Raw genomic sequence first — 21,916 nt, 5'->3', positions numbered from 1 at the left:
CTTACGGTTTGATCCTGAATCGACGATATGTCAAATATACATACCTACTAATATTGTATAATGTTACAATGCCATAACTGTAATTTGCAATAACTGTACCAATAGTTCTTGCAATTCACGAAGCCGAGTGAACTTTACTTGTGGTTACGTCGTATACACGGACATTGCGTAAGTGTGCGTGCACGTCGGACCAATCAGTCGCGAGCAAGCGCTCGCAAACGCACACATTTAGTGTACCTTACTTATACCGATACGACTTACACACAAGCATGAGCCACTTCGCCTTCTTGAAATGCAACAACTAAGTACCTATATATGGTGACATAAAAATCATAGAAAAGGGACGCCTATCAGTGACGTCGAAGACATTTTATTGGAAGTTCCCTAACTGTCGTGAACTGTGCTTTACTTAACATTAAACTTTGAAAACTTATGTCCAACTGAAACATCTTTGGGAATACACAAAGGTGCGCCTTCTATTTTGAAATATGGTGACAATATATTTATAACAAAGGTTCACGTTTATATACAGCGTATGGTTGCAAAACAAGCATTCGCATTCTTTTATTAACCGGCTTCTATTTCCTTTGCATTTCCTTTGCTACGTACTAAGCATTGCCTCAATTTTTCATGTAAAGTCTAGTACACACATTGCTGCCTTTGACGATATGCCGCCATTTTTTATTCCGTTACAAGTTAGCCCTTAACTCATACCTCACCTAGTGAATGAAATGAACTGAATCTATCAAAGAAACACAAAAATATAATAATAAGTAGGTTCAATTATTAATTGGTGGTAAGTGATGACGCAGTCTGAGATGGAAGCGGTCTAACTTGGAAGGGGTATGGCAGTATTATTTAATTATATTATCCCTTACTGGTTTTCACGCGGTATCGTACTGAAACACTGAATCGCGTAGCGGCACGGCTTTGCTGGCTTACAAAAAACTAGGCCAGCGATAATTTACAAATTAGATATTCCCATCTGTCCCTGCCGGGAATCGAACCCCGGGCCTCCCATTTATATGAAAGAGCACTCACCACTGTACCAAGGAGGTTGTCAAACGTGCACGCAGATAGGATAAAAAAGATGTAAGTAAAACAGAATGTCCCTAGTGTAAGCTTATACGCAAACCCAATCTAAATCTATCTAAATCTAAATCTATATATATATAAAAGGAAAAGGTGACTGACTGACTGACTGACTCACTGACTGACTGACTGACTGACTGACTGACTGACTGACTGACTGACTGATCTATCAACGCACAGCTCAAACTACTGGACGGATCGCGCTGAAATTCGGCATGCAGATAACTATTATGACGTAGGCATCCGCTAAGAAAGGATTTTTGAAAATTCAATTCCTAAGGGGGTGAAATAGGGGTTTGAAATTTTGTAGTCCACGCGGACGAAGTCGCGAGCATAAGCTAGTCATCTATATATATAAAAGGAGAAGTTGACTGACTGACTGACTGACTGACTGACTGACTGACTGACTGACTGACTGATCTATCAACGCACAGCTCAAACTACTGGATGGATCGGGCTGAAATTTGGCATGCAGATAGCTATTATGACGTAGGCATCCGCTAAGAAAGGGTTTTTGAAAATTCAACTCCTAAGGGGGTTAAATAGGGGTTTGAAATTTTGTAGTCCACGCGGACGAAGTCGCGAGCATAAGCTAGTATTATATAAAAGGAAAAGGTGACTGACTGACTGACTGATCTATCAACGCACAGCTCAAACTACTGGACGGATCGGGCTGAAATTTGGCATGCAGATAGTAATTATAACGTAAGCATCCGCCAAGAAAGGATTTTTGAAAATTCAATCCCTAAAGGGCTGAAGTAGGAGTTTGAAATTTGTGTAGTCTACGCAGACAAGATCGCGAGCTTATGCTCGCGATCTTGCTCGCGATGATACTTACTAGCATAATTGCTAGTAAGTATATAAAATGTATTTATTATACATAAAATAAATGTATTTTTACGCAAATTGCAGTCGCTTCCAATATGCCCATATTTACGACACTGACCGTCGTCGTCGTCCCGGTGGATTCTTAAAAGAAAATAGAAGCATGTCTCGTAACAGCTAACTTGAATTTACGTCGCAGACGTTAGTGTCGCCGGCTCACTGTCTATTCCCGAAACACAGCGCTTTCCAAACTTATGGGAATAATCCATCGATATAAATGACAAGATAATATGGTCAAGCGAACAAAATTTTTCACGGTTTTGGAACCAAATAAATCAGCGCCACCTCTAAGATACTAATGAACGACACGTTTGAAATCCAGACGTCACTGAGGTTGCATTGGTGCTAAAGCACCACTGATTTGGTGCAATTTTGTTTGTTCAATAGCCCTGTCCATACGAAGTAATATATAAGTCAATGGAATAATCTCTTTTATTCAAGATTTTGAATAATATAAGAAACAAGAAAACGTTGGATTATCCATCTTTTTGGGGATTCGGTTATAAGGATTATAGGATTGCTCTGTCTGTCTATCATGTCTGTCAAGATCCATCAATGGAATTAAAACCTATAAGATGCTTTCCGTTGAATTAGAACCATGAAATTTGTAAATGGACGTCTTATATAGCACGAGTGAAGGGAAAATCCGAAAACCCCGAATTTGTGGTTACTTAAAAAAACTACTTGTTGTTAACTGACCGGTTGACTGGAACCTAAAATTGTGTAAGTGCACACGTACACGTTGTTATAACAACGTGTACGTGTGCACTTACACAATTTTATTTTACGTGTGCGTAGCGCTAAGTTTCGACCGCGACGTGGTTAACGTTACGCGCACAAATGCGTTAACGCTTATTGGTACACTCGCTATTACAAGTAAGACTGAGCGGTCATCGCGAAATAGAACATCTATATCAAAGTTTGAGAGCAACTGCGTGTAAGTAACTGTTTGGGGATACGCCGAAGTGTTGCTCCCATTTCCATACACCGTGACAAGCGGGTTGTTGTCTAGTTGAATGTATGACACGTATCGTACACTAGTTGATGCCCGCGACTTCGTCCGCGTGGAATTAAATCATCTGTAAATCCCGTTGGAACCTTGAAATTTTCCGGGATAAAAAGTAGCATATGTCACTCTCCAGGTTTTAACTATACCCATGAGACTTTTAAAAAATCTACGTGGATGAAATCGCGGGCATCAGCTAGTAAATAAACTTTTTGTTAGAAAACAAAACACAAATAATTAACTTGAGTAATAATTAATGAGAGCCAAGATCCTGTAGAAGAATGAACTCAGAACTGTGTTCATACAATAAATATATCTCTATATATAAAAATGAATCGCTGAATGTGTTGTTGATCGCAAATCTCAGGAACAGCTGAATCGAATTCGCAAATTATTTTTTTATAATATTCCTTGAAGTATGAGGATGGTTCTTACGGATAATAATTAAAAAAATTGTAATTACTAAAAAAAAATAAAGAATCGACTGTTAGGCGGTACGAAGTTCGCCGGGTCAGCTTATAAATATTTTTAAATATTACTAAGTAGTTATTTCGCACGTTTTCTTAAAATACAAAAACAAATTAAATTTGGAAAATAAATATCTAAGATATTATGTGGATCTATCCACATAATATCTTAGATATATATTTTTTTTAAGAATATTAGCCATGTTAAGTGACTAATATTCCCCTTTCCTCTCCAACAGCGTCAAGTTTGTGCTAGGAGTAGGTACGAGAATAGTGCAACGGGCGGGGTTTGAACCGTCGACCTTTCGGTTTTCAGTCCACTCCTTTACCCGTTGAGCTATTGAGGCTCAAAATTTGAATAACTAATCGATGTGATTTGCGGGCGATTTTGGGAACACGATATTCCCAAGCATATTAGCAATAATACCTAAATGTATTCCAAGTAAGTTCGTTACATTAATTAAATTATTCAGTTTATTAAAGTAGGTACCGTAGAGGCCTAGGGATGATTGACATAGGTCTGAAGGCGACAATATGGAGACATAAGATCCCATGTGACGGAATATTTAATAGGATTTGGAGTGAATATTAATTATTATACCTACGTATGTATCTGGCTTCACGGAAGACCACGTTGTGTCCTATCCATTGATGTCGAAACGACCCCTTTCCTAACAGTAGCATAAATTATGCTGAGTGAAGACCATTTTGGGGATCAAATCTCAAGTAGTAATATTTACTTCGTTATAATATACAAAGACGTACCTACATAGGTCACATAGGTTACTTTTTGTCCCGGAAAATCAAAGAATGTCAAAGGGGTGGTAAAACCGAAATCTACGCAGACGAAGTTACGGGTATCATTTAGTTTAATGTATATCTAATACTAGCTATTTCCCGCGACGCGTTACTTGAAAATTCAACCCCGAAGGGGGTGAATTTTCAAAAATCCTTTCTTAGCGAATGCCTACGTCATATTAATAGCTATATAGCTGCATGCCCAGCCCGATCCGTGATTATTGTAAGTGTTGTCAGATGTAGAAGAATTTGAATTAGCTCCCGAAGTTATAATAACTTTTCCAACAGTCCTCAAAAGCTTTGTCTCCGAAGACTGCCGCTGTCAACCTGTGTCAATCGCACCGTCTCAGGAGGGCTCTAATAAGATTAATATGTAGAAAGAACATCTTTGCAAACAAAATTACCTAACCTGATAAAATCATTAGTTTGGCTCTTTTATTTCTAACCTTCCTGGTGCAGTTGTGAGCGCTGTAGTCTTTATAAGTGGTAAGTGCTGAGTTCGAATCGGGCCTAAAAAGTTATTGAGATTTCCCATCAAGAAATTGTCATGCCCACAATTGAGTTAGGTTAGGTTTAGCAGGTTGGAGTACCAGCCAGGTAACCTACTCCCCGTCTGCCTGAGTGTTGCGAGTCCCTTCCGGGGGAAGAGCAGCGCTTGGGCTGGTGTACCCTGGTAACATGGTTAACAATTTCTCTTCATGGGATATTGATAGCCATGGCTAATTGACCTGGCAGGGAGAGGGTGTTATCCGCCGCGTCCCTCTGAGCAGAGGGCGCAATAGACGCACCCATGGGGCATAGCCCCAGGAGCGGAGCGTGTGGCTGTGGTAGGTGGTTGGTAATGAGTGTTTCATCACCCATTCAATCACTGGTTGCCCCACCGGTCCCTTGTCAGTCCGTGACGGGCGAGGGAGATGTTGAGGATGGGGAACGTGGAGAGGGAATTGCTATCCCCGCGAGCCCTACCCCTGGTGAAGATCTGTGGATGATGGACACGGGGCGGTCCGTCAATCACAGTGTGGTCCTCGAGTTGGTTGGCGTGCTGTGGTTCCAGCATGCCCCTAATGGTATTTGGGGGCACGTATTGATCGCCCCAGTGGTGGGTCTGCTGCGGTGGACATTAACGAGGCGTTGTTAGTCCCTTATGCTCCGTTTTTAGCCTTTTCGTGAGGTTTTTAGTCGGTAGGAGTCCGACATAACCACTGTGCTCTCCCATGTCCGATGGTATCCATGATGGATTTTCCTCCCAAAAAAAAAAAGGTTTAGCAAGTTACTGTAAAATAGACTCGTTTATCCTCGTGTCTCAATAAGTCTTTGTTAAATTCGATTTTACATGAAATTTCATCAATGCAATGTAAACGCTACATAAAGCAGACTGTAAATTAAATCGTACAGCGCGTCCCAAGCGTAGGCGGTAAATTGGTGCAATAAAGGAGACAAAGTTAGGTCATTTAGCAGCCAACCTCTGTGTCTGTAGAGTCATTAGGTGCCGTCCCTGCACATAGTTCCCACGAGCCCAGTCAGTAAGTTATAGCTTCGATGCCCGGGCGAGAGCTGACTGCCGAATAGAAGAAATAATATAACTCCAGAAGTAAAGTTTGGTATATTTTTTATTTAAAAAAAAGTTCGCATGATTCGGGTCACAGCAGTCAATCTATGTAGGACATAAAAACAATGCACAAAAATTTGTGTCCTAAAATTCAACCCTCTATTCCCTCACTCTCGTACTGCGACGGCACGACGATCTAATACGAAACGGGCAGTGAACTGGAATGAGTGAACTCTCTTCATCAATCGATATCTGTCAAATATTTAGGTATTTGAGGTATTTGAGTGAATCATCGATTAAAAAAATATAACCTATACGCGACAGGTCGATATGGGGGTTTGAGGCGGGGGGACGCCCCGCAGATCCGCATAACGCCCGCGCTCGTTATCATGAGTGTTAAACATAAGTCCCGCAAATTGCTAATGCGCGTAGCCGCCAAGGAGGATTCAAAAATATTACTTCAGAATAACACTCAATCGCATAAAAATGCCCTGACACCGGACAAGACGTGGTTATTTCGAGAAAATTTTAATGGAAATGTTACAACTACTTCAAAAAATACCAAAATCACAGCGTGTACTCATTAAATACAAAGGTAAACAAATATTTACTACTTAATATAAAGCATTTTAAAAGGAAAAATATTAATTATAAAACTAATATACATAATTTTACTATTATTGCTAGGTTTCTAAATTATTATAATTATTCTAAAAAAAAATTTTTTGCCGACGGTATCTTTTTATTTCGGCTGACGTCACGCCGATCAAGTTCCAGCGCCAAAGCAACTTGCAGGACTTATAACACTGATAACTTCGCAATTGGGTATTTGACTCCAATACTTTATTATAAACTAGGATAAAAATAATGACGTAAACTGAAATAACTAATTAAATCGATCAAATACACACACACACACATACATATGTTGTATACCTACTAGGTATGTTTACTAGTTAATTGACTTTTATATTTTCATATTATTATTATATTATTGTAAAGCTTGTTTAACTTATCAAACGTACTGTAATTATAAATTTATAATTATTGTAATCTGTAAAAAATTGTAATCCTATTTGTATATTGTATGTCTCGCTGTTGATTGCAAATAAACGAATAAAATAAAATAAATATTAATAAAAAAGTTATAAGCATTTAAATATTTCTGATTAGACAGAGATAGCAATATAGAATTATGACGTCATTTTGACAAATTCCATAGTAGCTTCGTGCGGTTTCATACACATTTTCGTTTTGCGAGAAAGGGATAGAAGACCCTCCAACTCCAAAATTAAAATGCCTGTAACTTTGTAAATCTTTGTTGGATTTTAATATTTTTTTCATCGTACGTCATTATTTTCATCCTAGTTTATAATAAAGTAATAATATTTACCAAATTCAAAAGTAGTAAAATACCCAATTCTGTGCCCGGTGCCGTCACTGAGAATTTCTCGAGAGAAAAAACCTAATAACTTTTTGGCCTGACTCGGGACTCGAACCGCAACTGAATAAGCTAGCCAAATCAATGAGCTTAACTTATATAATATCTCATGTAAGACTTCGTGTCATACCTACATCAGTCAAAAGTAGATATTATATATCCTATCATACACACACTGTTGTAATTTTATTTTATTATTGTATATACCTACATTTATTCTAACTCTATTCTGTTAAAATAGTTTAATTATAATTTTAAGTAATCTCTTTTGGCCTTCTGTTATACCTAGATTTAAATTTAAATAATAATTATGTATTTACGCTGTTGATTACTTTCAAATAAACAAAAAAAAAAAAAAAAAAAAAAAAGTAGGTCTCTACTCTCTATGGAGGCGACCTACCCGTATAATATATATTATTTTGCCGAGATATCAAAGAAAAGGAGTGACAGTGCGTGTTTTTGCGAACATTGATATTATTAATTCGTATCATAAGTCACATTTACTGTTTATTTCATTAGAATGATATCAAAAGCATTTTAGCATTGAAATAATCGCCAAACATGACATGCTTTAAAGAGAAAAAAAATATGTATATATGCTTGAAGCATAGTTTCAGTTTGTTGTTATGTACAATTAGGTAGGAAATTTGGCATGCAGATAGCTATTATGACGTAGGCATCCGCTAAGGATTTTTGAAAATTCAACCCCTAAGGGGGTAAAATAGGGGTTCGAAATTTGTGTAGTCCACGCGGACCAAGTCGCGGGCATATAAGCAAGTATTTCATACACCAAAATACACAGTTCAGATGTTCACCAAAGTATTATGTACGGAACCCTAAAAGAGCGAGGCCTAACTCACACTTGACCGGTTTCTTTTATTTAAGGACATAATATCTGTAACATCGTTGTATGCAGTTTGTGAAAAGTGCCGTGAAAACTACGTGAAACATTTATTTCATAAGCATCGGAGATAATTACGCATTCTACGTCACGAGTCACGACGTGAAAAAAACTTTTCACTTCCACATTCACTGTCTGCTCTTTTGTGCTAATTATTCTAGTGTGTCGTTTTTAGGGTTCCGTACCTCAAAAGGAAAAACGGAACCCTTATAGGATCACTTTGTTGTCTGTCTGTTTGTCAAGAAACCTACAGGGTACTTCCCGTTGACCTAGAATCATGAAATTTGGCAGGTAGGTAGATCTTTAGCTGACATTTGGGGAAAAATCGAAAAACCGTGAATTTAGGGTTAGATAACTGAGAGTGACTATATCAAGTGGGGTATCATATGAAAGTTCTTCACCTGTACATTCTAAAACAGATTTTTATTTATTTTTATGCATGATAGTTTTTGAATTATCGTGCAAAATGTCGAAAAAATACGACTTTAGTACGAAAACCTCATTGCGCGAGCCTGACTCGCACTTGGCCGGTTTTTTCATTTATTTGTACTAGATTGCACGTTTATCTTCATTCTGAAACATTTCGTATGCTATTTGTTGTAAAATTGCTCTAATTTTTACATACGAGTGCACGTTTATCATTAATAGTAGAGATAACTCTTATAATCTTACTAGCGTATCTCCGCGACTTCGTCCGCGAGGATAACACAAACTTCGAACCCCTATTTTACCCACTTAGGGGTTGAATTTTCAAAAATCCTTTCTTAGCGGATGTCTACGTCATAATAGTTACATAGCTGCATGCCAAATTTCAGCCCGATCCGTCCAGTAGTTGGAGCTGTGCTGACTGATCTACCAACGCACGTAGATCAGTCAGTCAGTCAGCTTTTCATTTTATATATAGATTTGAAGCCAAGGGAGTTAACTAGTTTGGATAGAGAAGGGTACTAAAATAAATTAACATTTGCCATTTTAAGTCGCGTAGTCGGCGTCGGGCTATTATGGCAAGATAATTACAATTTAGAACGAGTTAATTAAGACATTAAGAAGCAATTAGGTACACCATTTAGAGATGGCAATGAGTTTCAAGCGAACTGTCTAAAATTGTATACCTCTTTCATCGATATAAAACAAGCAAACAAAATTTTTTACGGCTTTGGAACCAAATAAATCAGTGCCACCTCTTGAATACTAATGAACGACCCGTTTGAAATCCAGACGTCACTAAGGTTGCATTGGCGCTAAAGCACCACTGAGTCGGTGTCATTTTGTTTGTTCAATAGCCTTGTCCATACGAAGTAATATATAAGTCAATGACCTCTTTGCATCTTGTACACACTGACCTAACGCACTCGGCCAATGGCTAGTCACTAGGCGAACGTGTAAAGGGGCATACTTGTCAAGTGCGGCCAGTGTAAGCCGGCCTACCTACTTTTGTGACTTTTCAGATAAACATCAAAAAATCTTGGCGCAATACCTAATTATAATAGTAGTAAGTAATAATAGTAGGTACCTAGTTACTTAAATAGCGCGTACCACGATAGGGATACTCGAGGATCATCGATTTTCAATGATTATAAAAACTATGTTTTAACATCGATAATGCAATAATGTCGAACATAGTTACATCCACAGACCACAGGTTATATCGATGTCACGATGAAGCGAGTAGCGAGAAGCGAGTAGCGAGAAGCGAGTAGCGAGAAGCGAGTAGCGAGAAGCGAGTAGCGAGCAGCGAGTAGCGAGAAGCGAGAAGCGATAAGCGAGTAGCGAGAAGCGAGAAGCGAGTAGCGACAAGCGAGAAGCGAGTAGCGAGAAGCGAGTAGCAAGAAGCGAGTAGCGAGAAGCGAGTAGCGAGAAGCGAGTAGCGAGAAGCGAGTAGCGAGAAGCGAGTAGCGACAAGCGAGTAGCGAGAAGCGAGTAGCGAGTAGCGAGTAGCGAGTAGCGAGAAGCGAGTAGCGAGTAGCGAGTAGCGACAAGCGAGTAGCGAGTAGCGAGAAGCGAGTAGCGAGAAGCGAGTAGCGACAAGCGAGTAGCGAGAAGCGAGTAGCGAGAAGCGAGTAGCGAGTAGCGAGAAGCGAGTAGCGAGAAGCGAGTAGCGAGAAGCGAGTAGCGAGAAGCGAGTAGCGAGAAGCGAGTAGCGAGAAGCGAGTAGCGAGAAGCGAGTAGCGAGAAGCGAGAAGCGAGTAGCGAGAAGCGAGTAGCGAGAAGCGAGTAGCGAGAAGCGAGTAGCGACAAGCGAGTAGCGACAAGCGAGTAGCGACAAGCGAGTAGCGACAAGCGAGTAGCGACAAGCGAGTAGCGACAAGCGAGTAGCGACAAGCGAGTAGCGACAAGCGAGTAGCGACAAGCGAGTAGCGACAAGCGAGTAGCGACAAGCGAGTAGCGACAAGCGAGTAGCGACAAGCGAGTAGCGACAAGCGAGTAGCGACAAGCGAGTAGCGACAAGCGAGTAGCGACAAGCGAGTAGCGACAAGCGAGTAGCGACAAGCGAGTAGCGACAAGCGAGTAGCGACAAGCGAGTAGCGAGAAGCGAGTAGCGAGAAGCGAGTAGCGAGAAGCGAGTAGCGAGAAGCGAGTAGCGAGAAGCGAGTAGCGAGAAGCGAGTAGCGAGAAGCGAGTAGCGAGTAGCGAGAAGCGAGTAGCGAGAAGCGAGTAGCGAGAAGCGAGTAGCGAGAAGCGAGTAGCGACAAGCGAGTAGCGACAAGCGAGTAGCGACAAGCGAGTAGCGACAAGCGAGAAGCGAGTAGCGAGAAGCGAGTAGCGAGAAGCGAGTAGCGAGAAGCGAGTAGCGAGAAGCGAGTAGCGAGAAGCGAGTAGCGAGAAGCGAGTAGCGAGAAGCGAGTAGCGAGAAGCGAGTAGCGAGAAGCGAGTAGCGAGAAGCGAGTAGCGACAAGCGAGTAGCGACAAGCGAGTAGCGAGAAGCGAGTAGCGAGTAGCGACAAGCGAGTAGCGAGTAGCGAGTAGCGAATAGCGACAAGCGAGTAGCGACAAGCGAGTAGCGACAAGCGAGTAGCGACAAGCGAGTAGCGACAAGCGAGTAGCGACAAGCGAGTAGCGACAAGCGAGTAGCGAGAAGCGAGTAGCGAGTAGCGAGAAGCGAGTAGCGAGAAGCGAGTAGCGAGAAGCGAGTAGCGAGAAGCGAGTAGCGAGAAGCGAGTAGCGAGAAGCGAGTAGCGAGAAGCGAGTAGCGAGAAGCGAGTAGCGAGAAGCGAGTAGCGAGAAGCGAGTAGCGAGAAGCGAGAAGCGAGAAGCGAGTAGCGAGAAGCGAGTAGCGACAAGCGAGTAGCGACAAGCGAGTAGCGACAAGCGAGTAGCGACAAGCGAGTAGCGACAAGCGAGTAGCGACAAGCGAGTAGCGACAAGCTAGTAGCGACAAGCTAGTAGCGACAAGCTAGTAGCGACAAGCGAGTAGCGACAAGCGAGTAGCGACAAGCGAGTAGCGAGAAGCGACTAGCGAGAAGCGACTAGCGAGTATCGACAAGCGAGTAGCGACAAGCGAGTAGCGACAAGCGAGTAGCGACAAGCGAGTAGCGAGTAGCGACAAGCGAGTAGCGACAAGCGAGTAGCGACAAGCGAGTAGCGACAAGCGAGTAGCGACAAGCGAGTAGCGACAAGCGAGTAGCGACAAGCGAGTAGCGACAAGCGAGTAGCGACAAGCGAGTAGCGACAAGCGAGTAGCGACAAGCTAGTAGCGACAAGCGAGTAGCGACAAGCGAGTAGCGACAAGCGAGTAGCGACAAGCGAGCAGCGAGTAGCGATAAGCGAGTAGCGAGAAGCGGGAAGCGAGAAGCGAGTAGCGAGAAGCGAGTAGCGACAAGCGAGAAGAGAGTAGCGAGAAGCGAGTAGCGAGAAGCGAGTAGCGAGAATCGAGTAGCGAGAAGCGAGAAGCGAGTAGCGAGAAGCGAGAAGCGAGTAGCGAGAAGCGAGTAGCGAGAAGCGAGAAGCGAGAAGCGAGAAGCGGGTAGCGAGAAGCTAGTAGCTAGAAGCGAGAAGCGAGAAGCGAGAAGCGAGAAGCGAGAAGCGAGAAGCGAGAAGTGAGAAGCGAGAAGCGAGTAGCGAAAAGCGAGTAGCGAGTAGCGAGGAGCGAGAAGCGAGAAGCGAGTAGAGAAGCGAAAAGCGAGAAGCGAAAAGCGAGAAGCGAAAAGCGAGATGCGAAAAGCGAAAAGCGAGAAGCGAAAAGCGAGAAGCGAGAAGCGAAAAGCGAGAAGCGAAAAGCGAGAAGCGAAAAGCGAGAAGCGATAAGCGAGAAAACTTACTTTATTCTAAAATATATTTTTTTTCGAATGTAAATTTTTTCACAAACTAAATACCAGGATCCCGGTATGCCGGTATTGAAAAATAAATTGGTATTACCTAATACCGGTATTTAAAAAAAACCGGTATTCGAAATCCCTAGTGGGGATCGAACTTGATACCAGCTCACAGTGTTTCATTTGACCAAAAAAATTTCCCTCTTCTGTTTTCAGAAGGGAGGGGCGATTAAGGGATGCATTTCAAATGCACGAGTAGAAATCCCACGTGTCAATTTCAAATACTTTTTTTTATAAAAAATATTGAAATTTGAGTGATTGAAAGGCCGCAATAGTGGAACGTGGGTTTTTTATCAGTGATAGGCCTTATTAAGAGAGAAAAAAAATTAAAACCAAAATCTGAAAAAATTAATTACTCAGTATCCAGAGCTGATATTCCAAAATTAAATATTGGAAAACATGCGCCCAAAGATGTTTCATCAGCCTAAAATCATCGAAAATAAATATCTTGGATAGTTAAGTTTCAGGAATGTTTTTAATTTTTTTTCATGAAAAGGTCACTCAAATTTTAATATTTTTTATAAAAAAAAGTATTTGAAATTGACACGTGGGTGTTCTACTCGTGCATTTAAAATGCATCCCTTAATCGATTAATACTGAAAACAGAAGAGGGAAATTTTTTTGGGCAAATGAAACACTGTGCAGCTCTTTAGACTACAGCCTACTGCAATGCGAGCGTGTCTAGTTTGTGTTCCACTAGAAATCGCTCAAATAGGATTCTATTTCGATCGTGATTACATGATGCTTGGTTTGAATACGCACGTACAGCTGCTTACTTTATGTATTCGTATAATCTGTTTATGAGCTAGGTAGAGTCGTGAAAGAGAATAGGTATAAATATTAAACAATAGCCAAAAGGCCAATTACAGATTTAAACGTATTACCGAGTAGAGGATATTAAATCCATATAAATCCATATAAATGATAGCAACAATATCAACATATTTATTTACACTCGGTATTTTACAGGATATATTTCGGAGAGTGTGCCGAAGAACTTTTCGACCTGGTTCCTCCTTCACCTTTCTACTATCGTACCGCAAGGCATCGCCAAGGTCTGCACCTGTTCGTAGTCGAAAGCGATTTGCCTCCTCATTTCTGATTCGAACCGCTAAGATTTAGAACGCCTTTCCAGCATCAGTTTCCCCTCCAATTATAATATGGGTACCTACCTTCAAGAGTGAACAAGAGTGAATAGGCATCTTCTAGGCCTAAGATGGGACGCGTTTGCCTAGAAGGTGCCTATTCACTCTTGTTTACAATATCTTTACATAGTATAAAATAAAGTCGCTTCTCGCTGTCTGTATGTATGCACGCGTAGATCTTTTAAACTACGCAACGGATTTTGATGCGGTTTTCACCAATAGATAGAGTGATTCAAGAGAAAGGTTTATAGCTATAGTTTAATTCTCAAAAAACTAGAGATCCCTAGAGAAATTGAAATAATTTGAATTAGGTCGGAAAAAATCCTCTTATTTGAGAGTTTCCGAGGCAATGACACCACATTAGTATATCTACATTGCACCCATGCGAAGCCGGGGTGGGTCGCTATTTAAAGATATTTTGGATCTATTTTGTATAATAGGTAATTATTGTAAGTACCACGAGGATTTAGATTATTCAAATCATATTATTAATCATGGTACGTATGTACCTATCCACTGTTCACATTAAATAAATAAATAAATAAAAATCTTTTTTATTCGTATATAAACTTTTACAAGTACTTACGAATGGTCGGATGCATCTACCACTGGTTCGGAATGCCTTTCCTACCGAGAAGAACCAGCAAGAAACTCGGCGGTTGCTCTTTTCAAATATTTGATCTAGGTACAAGATTATGCCATGTATAAAATAGTATTTGCAGTCTTGTGCGTTGCCGGAACGAGCTGTAGGTCAAATCCACGCTCTTTTATCATTTAGATAATCTTCAATTGTGTAATATGCTTTTTTCAGGAGCATATTTTTAATAGATTTTTTAAACTTGTGCAAAGGTAAGTCCAAAATAGTTTGCGGGATTTTATTATAAAAGGTTATACATTATATATACATTATATACATTATATATACATTATATATACATTATAATAGTACATACCCATAAACGCGAAAGTGTGTTTGTTTGTTTGTTGGTTTGTTGATTTATTGGATTGTTGGTTTGTCAATCATTGACGTGACGATCGGATTGACGTGATTTCTGCATGGGTATAGTTAAAGACCTGGACAGTGACATAGGCTACTTTTTATCCCAGAAAATCAAAAAGTTATTATATAGGTATACCTACACCATAGGATTTTTAAAAACGTAATACCACGCGGACGAAGTCGCAGGCATCCCACATGCTTAAAATTAATTATAAATCACTCGATCTGCAATCGGTGAATCCCGCATGTGACAACGATTTTATCATAACCAAACTAATAATAGATTCTTCTAATAACCGCAAACATAGTGAAATCATTTTTTTTATCTTTTTATTACACTTTAATTGCTTTTCGAACGCTTTTTTCATTACTGTAATTCTTAACTAGTAGATTGTGTAACTGCTTCGTAAATTAACTGGTTTAAATTGATTCTAAAATTGAATTGAGAAGATGATACTATTTATTGACATTCCGTGTGAAAGCTGTTATCTATAAGGGCCTGTTTCACAACCTCCAAGACCCAAGTCCAGATAAACTTTATTAAAAAAATAGATATAAATATTAAAAAACCGGCCAAGTGCGAGTCAGAATCGCGCAATGTGGGATCCGTACTACAGACGTATTTTTTCGACATTTTGCACGATAATTCAAAAACTATGATGCATAAAAATAAATAAAAATCTGTTTTAGAATGTACAGGTGAAGACCTTTCATATGATACCCCACTTGATATAGTCACTCACTTTGAAAGTTGAAAATACTAATTATTAGTTCGTGACCACAATTTAATTTTTTTTGTGTCATCTGACCCTAAATTTAAGGTTTTCAGATTTTTCCCCAAATGTCAGCTATAAGATCTACCTACCTGCCAAATTTCATGATTCTAGGTCAACGGGAAGTACCCCGTAGGTTTCTTGACAGACAGACAGACAGACAGACAGACAGACAGACAGACAGACAGACAGACAGACAGACAGACAGACAGACAGACAGACAGACAGACAGACAGACAAACAGACAGACAGACAGACATACAGACAGACATACAGACAGACAACAAAGTGATCCTATAAGGGTTCCGTTTTTCCTTTTGAGGTACGGAACCCTAAAAAATGGATAAGTAGAGAAACAGGCCATAAGTATCTTGTACTGACTGATTTCATCAGTAGGTAGAGGATGTAAGTATCCAGTAAGTCTAAGTATTTCTCAACGACTATCGGTTTTTCGAACTATGTGTCCTGCCATTGCCACTTCAGCTTCGCCATTATAGAATTTACTATTTAGTAGGACAGCGCCTTATATATTGTGTACTCATCTCAGTACCGAAGATCCTTCACAAGACAGGTCACCTATAAAATATTTATTCGAAGCGTCCACCGTATAGGAGCTTACGATGCCATAAATTTCATGTTATCGACGAGATGAGAGGCCCTTTAGCACCCCATTTGTTTCAGTGTATTTCATAAAATAGTTAGGATGAAAATGCAGTGACCATAACACAAAAGCCTACCCTATTAAACTGAAACTCAAATTATTTATTCAGAATAGGTAAAATTTTACGCTTACTGATGGTCAAAATTATAATTTGTAAGATGATATTATAGTTGTGATAATTAATACGCACTTAAAACTAAAGCTAGGTACGAGGGTTCTAAACGCGCCCAGTACTGTGAAGAGTCCACAACAAACTCAGCCGGGTATTCTTTTTATTATCACCACTTAAACTTTATAATAATATACCATATGCTGTGAAAGTAACTAAAATTATTATGGTTAGGTATCTCAGTTAGGTATCTAACACTGGATGATGCTCGCGACTTCGTCCGCGTTTTTACGGGATAAAAAGTTGCATATGTGCTAATCCAATTATAAGCTATTTCCATTCCAAATTTCAGCCAAATCCAACAGTAAAAAGTAATAAACAAACACATACACATACAAACTTTCACCTTTATAATATTAGCCGATTCTTACGATTTCTTTCACGTGGATTTAGGTTTTTAAAGATCCCGTGGGAACTTTTTGATTTTCCGGGATAAAAAGTAGCCTGCAAAAATCACGTCGATCGGTTGCTCCGTAGCGACGTGATTGAAGAACAAACCAATAGACCAACAAAAAAAACACGCTTCCGCATTTATAATGTGGCTAGTGATAATATAGCAAACCGTACGCTACTCTTACTGGCACGGTCTTCAAAAGTGAGAAAGTTGCTGAAAATCTTAATAATATTATAAAATGTGAAAGTGCGGATGTTTGTTACTCAATCACGCAAAAACTACTGGACGGATTTGGCTGAAATTTGGAATGGAGATAGATTATACCCTGGATTAACACATAGGCTTACTATACTTTTACCCCGGAAAATCAAAAAGTTCCCCCGGGATTTTGAAAAACGTAAATCCACGCAGACGAAGTCGCGGGCATCAGCTAGTTCAAAATACATATTATGGTACCAAAATTAGATTATTATTATGATCGTAAAAATGCTATTTCCATAGCGTCAATTTGTCACGAGGCCACATACAATAACTCACGGACAGCGGGGAGCAATTTATCATAGAGAAGACATTCCGTAATGGAAACAGTGCACTCTATGGAACACCGCGCGCGCGCTGCTCTACTCGTCTCTATTGTGTGCGTTACATTAAAAAAGAACACTCCCTATAAAATGAAAGTGAATGAAAAATAAGGTCGTGTGTTCTAATTTAGACAGTGCAACGTCCCATAGGCTAACCTAACCAACACTGGCCTTTTTGGCTATTTCATTTAATTTCATTATATCCAAGTACTTGAATTTTGGATTGAATCAAGCATTTTGACCGTTTTCAAAGTTTGCTTATGATGCTTGAGTCAAGCATTTACCTGCTTCACGTGATTGATGCGATTTTATATATTGACGCAACGTTCGGAAATTGTTCGATATAATTTGAGAAAAGTGCCGTTGGCTTGATCAAGCCGCATCACGGGCGCATCAAGCAGCTTGTCCAACAAAACAAAAATCTATGTGCTTGATGTCAAGCCGCTTGACCGTGTCGGAAGCTCTTTAGTCACATTTATGCAATAAATAAAATAGGTATTTCCAAAAATGTATATTTTATTTTACAAATTATCAATAACCGGTTTTCATGGTCTATTTTTAAAACAAGACATTAATCTATATCTTCTTTTTAAATAATTAATTAAGAAGTTAATTTGTATATGTCGTTATCAAAAAAACAAATTGAAAATATTAATGGAAAGTCATTCTTATCAGGAATATGAGTACCATCAACAGCAAAAATAAAATAAAAATTACATTTTTTATCTTGTGACTGTCAACCCTTGACTGTGGTCTCTTCTGGTGGTACAGTTCTTGCAATTGACGAAGGCGAGTGAACTTTACTTGTGGTTACGTCGGATACACGGGCATTGCGTAAGTGTGCGTGCATGTCGGACCAATCAGTCGCGAGCAAGCGCTCGCAAACGCACACATTCAGTGTACGTCACTTATACCGAATAGACTTAAACAGAAGCATGAGCCACTCGCCTTCGTAAATTGTAAGAACTGTAAGTGATGATGAAGTTTTACTGCGAAAAGATTAACTTTAAGCAGTTTGTGTACACCTACTGTTTAGTGTATATTGTCATGTCATTGATGTAGGAGGAATCTGCTGTGATGTATCCGTTCCATCGTATCTCCTAAAGTAGGTACTGGAATCACATAGCACGCTTCATCACATAGCGTCTAAAGTTTCCCCTAATAATATATCCCCTAAATTAAGCTTTCATAAATTGACATTGAATTATGATATTGTCATTTGAGTTTGCAAGTTTAATTGGTACCTATAAGTCCAAATTGCTAATGCGCGTGGCCGCCATTTTACTGACGACAGGACTAGACTGAAGTTTCGAACTCATGGTATATTTTTACTTAAATATACGTCAAATGACGTCATTTCGATGTTAATGAGACATGGTTCCAGCGCAATAGCAATTTGCGGGACTCATAGCACAATATTTTTCTTTATTTTTTTTATTCAGATACAAGTTAGCCCTAGACTGCAATCTCACCTGGTGGTAAGTGATGATGCAGTCTAAGATGATAGCGGGCTAGGAAGCGGTATGACAGTTTTTATTAAACCCATACCCCTTTGGTTTCTACACGGCATCGTACCGGAACGCTAAATCGCTTGGCGGCACGGCTTTGCTGGTAGGTAGGTGGTAACTAGCCATGGCCGAAGCCTCCCACCAGAAAAATAAGTTCACGTTCACGTACAGTTAGGGAACTTCTAACAAAATGTCGAGGCTTCGACGTCACTGGCAGGTGTCAAATGTTAATAGGTACGTTTGACGCAGGAAGCCCTAAAGTAGCCCTATTTTTCTATGATTTTATGTCACCATAGCCTAAAATTTGACATATCGTCGATTCAGGATCAAACCGAGAACTCCCTCACTCTAGTTCACTCTGTTAATAGTGGCTAAGATTATGGAAAATACACAATCTTAGGGTAGTGGACACTTAGCATTCTTTTTCTTCTTCGCTCTGGGCTGGTTTCTGCACTTAAACGTTTCCGTCTGTTGTGCGTGACACTTAGCATTATGATGATTAAATTAAAAAAATACGCTGGAAGAAAATCTGCAAAACTTAAACTTTTTACATTTTTTAAAATAAATTAAGTTGCACATTCAACCATGTGCATTCTGATTTTTTTAAATCTTTTTAAAATCTAGAATATAATATCCTACTTAACACGTACTTATTTAAGTTGTCTGGTTTTATTATTTCAGTTTAGTAAAAAATACAGTGTTCGTCGAAATGTGAATGTACATTATTAAAACAAAATGGAGCTTTTTAGGGTTCCGTACCCAAAAGATGCCAACTGGACCCTATTACTAAGCCTCCGCTCTCCGTCCGTCCGTCTGTCAGCGAGCTGTATCTCGTGAACCGTAATAAGGATCGAGTTGGAATTTTCACCGGAATCCTAAAAAGCCAATTTTTAGGGCTCCGTACCTCAAAAGGAAAAACGGAACCCTTATAGGATCACTTTGCTGTATGTCTGTCTGTCTGTATGTCAAGAAACCTATAGGGTTCCCGTTGACCTAGAATCATGAAATTTGGCAAGTAGGTAGATCTTAGAGCAGACACGAAGAGAAAAATCTGAGAACCGTGAATTTGTGGTTACATCACACAAAAAAAAATTAAATTGTGATCATGAACTAATAATTATTATTTTCAATTTTCGAAGTAAGATAACTATATCAAGTGGTGTACCATATAAAAGGGCCTTTACCTGTGCATTCTAAAACAGATTTTTATTTCTTTTTATGCATCATAGTTTTTGAATTATCGTGCAAAATGTCGAAAAAATCCGACTGTAGTACGGAAGCCTCGATGCGCAAGCCTGACTCGTACATGGCCGGTTTTTTTTCATAAATTTCAAGAAAGCGCCGATTTCTTTGCAGACGCTTTCTATAAACTCTAGCTAAAATAACTTACAACATGGTCGCGACAATCCTTGTTCAAACCGGATTTGTTTATAAACTTCATTAAACCGCTTTATTAAGTGGATATTACTGGTTCACTGTGTTCTCACCTCTCACCCCCATATCAGTCAGTCAGTCGGTACACGAATGATTTGGAGTATCAACCTCTACTTGCCGAAGTCAATGTGCTGTGGCTCGTTGCGTAAGTAGGTGACAGTTCTTTGTTCAAGGCTACAACGGATAAAAAACCGGCCAAGTGCGAGTCAGGCTCGCGCAACGAGGGTTCCGTAATACAGTCGTATTTTTTCGACATTTTGCACGATAATTCAAAAACTATGATGCATAAAAATAAATAAAAATCTGTTTTAGAATGTACAGATAAAGATCTTTCATATGATACCCCACTTGATATAGTTATCTTATTTCGAAAATTGAAAATACTAATTATTAGTTTATGACCACAATTTAATTTTTTTGTGTGATGTAACCACAAATTCACGGTTTTCAGATTTTTCAACGAATGTCAGCTATAAGCACTACCTACATGCCAAATTTCATGATTCTATGTCAACGGGAAGTACCCTGTAGGTTTCTTGACAGACAGACAGACAGACAGACAGACAACAAAGTGATCCTCTAAGGGTTCCGTTTTTCCTTTTGACGTACGGAACCCTAAAATATTGGTTCTTTTTGTAGGTAATCTTTCAGGTCAGGGAGATTTTTGTTGTTATATTTAGAGGTATATTTTATACTACTTAAATTTGTTTTTATTTTTTCCCGGCCTTGAATTGTGTTATTATAAATTACTTATTATTACAAGTTTAGGTCTACTTGTCTAACGTAACTTTCCATTAGAAATTAGTTGAAGAAATTATTTTTCGGGGTTCCGTACCAAAATGGTGAAAAAGAACTCTTGGTGCGACTAGTCTGTGCCTTCTGCTTATTTTAGTAAACTTCTAATGCTATCAACTTGGGAATAGTTTAAAATAATAGGTAGGTAGGTATTTTTCCAACATAGGCTTTCCCTAAAGAGCGCCACCACACCCGGTCCTCGGGTCCTCGTCCAGCTACATGTAGACAGCGAAATCAAGTCTAGGACTGCGATGACCAACACGCCTGCCCAGCGTGGTCATTACGGGCATATTCTCCCCATGAGTAGTGACAATCCAACAGTGGACGTCCACAGGCTGATGATGATGATGATTTTTCCAACCTTATTGCAAATCATTGATAATTTCGGCAACCTCCCTGGTGCAGTGGTAAGCGCTGTGGTCTTATTATTGGGAGGTCCCGGGTTCGATTTCCGGCAGGAGTTTGGAATTTTGTAATTTCTAAATCTCAAAAGGTCTGGTCTGGTGGCTTCGGCCGTAGCTACCGCAGCAACCTACGCTAATCGTCCTTGGTCGGACCAGTGCCTAAAGCCCATTTAATTCTATAAATAGTCCTAAATGCATATCTATTATTACCTTTCGTTTACGTTTGTCTAATTATCGCCACGTTTTCATGAACACTCCAAGGTTTACTTACTTTTATTTATATATTGGACTAAGAGCCAGTAAGTGCCCGACCTTCGTTATTTTATTAAAGCTGGAAGTTGCTCTGCATATTGTCCTCAACACAGGGAGGAACGATCAGCGACTATGAAGTACAGATAATGGCGGCTTTGGCAGATAACAGGTAAATAAAGATGCAAAAAATCTTACGGCAAAGTATAAAGTGTAATCCTTTTACATTTATATTGTCTTTTGAATAGTATAAATCACGGCATGCATTGCCAGACACTAGTGTCGTGGCAACCCCCTGCCAGACACACTTAAAGTTCAATAAATTGTTATAGTTTAAGGGTGTCTAGGGGG

Source organism: Maniola hyperantus, chromosome 12 (assembly GCF_902806685.2).
Source record: "Maniola hyperantus chromosome 12, iAphHyp1.2, whole genome shotgun sequence".
NCBI classification, from domain to species: domain Eukaryota; kingdom Metazoa; phylum Arthropoda; class Insecta; order Lepidoptera; family Nymphalidae; genus Maniola; species Maniola hyperantus.
Note: the sequence above shows the minus strand (reverse complement) of the source record.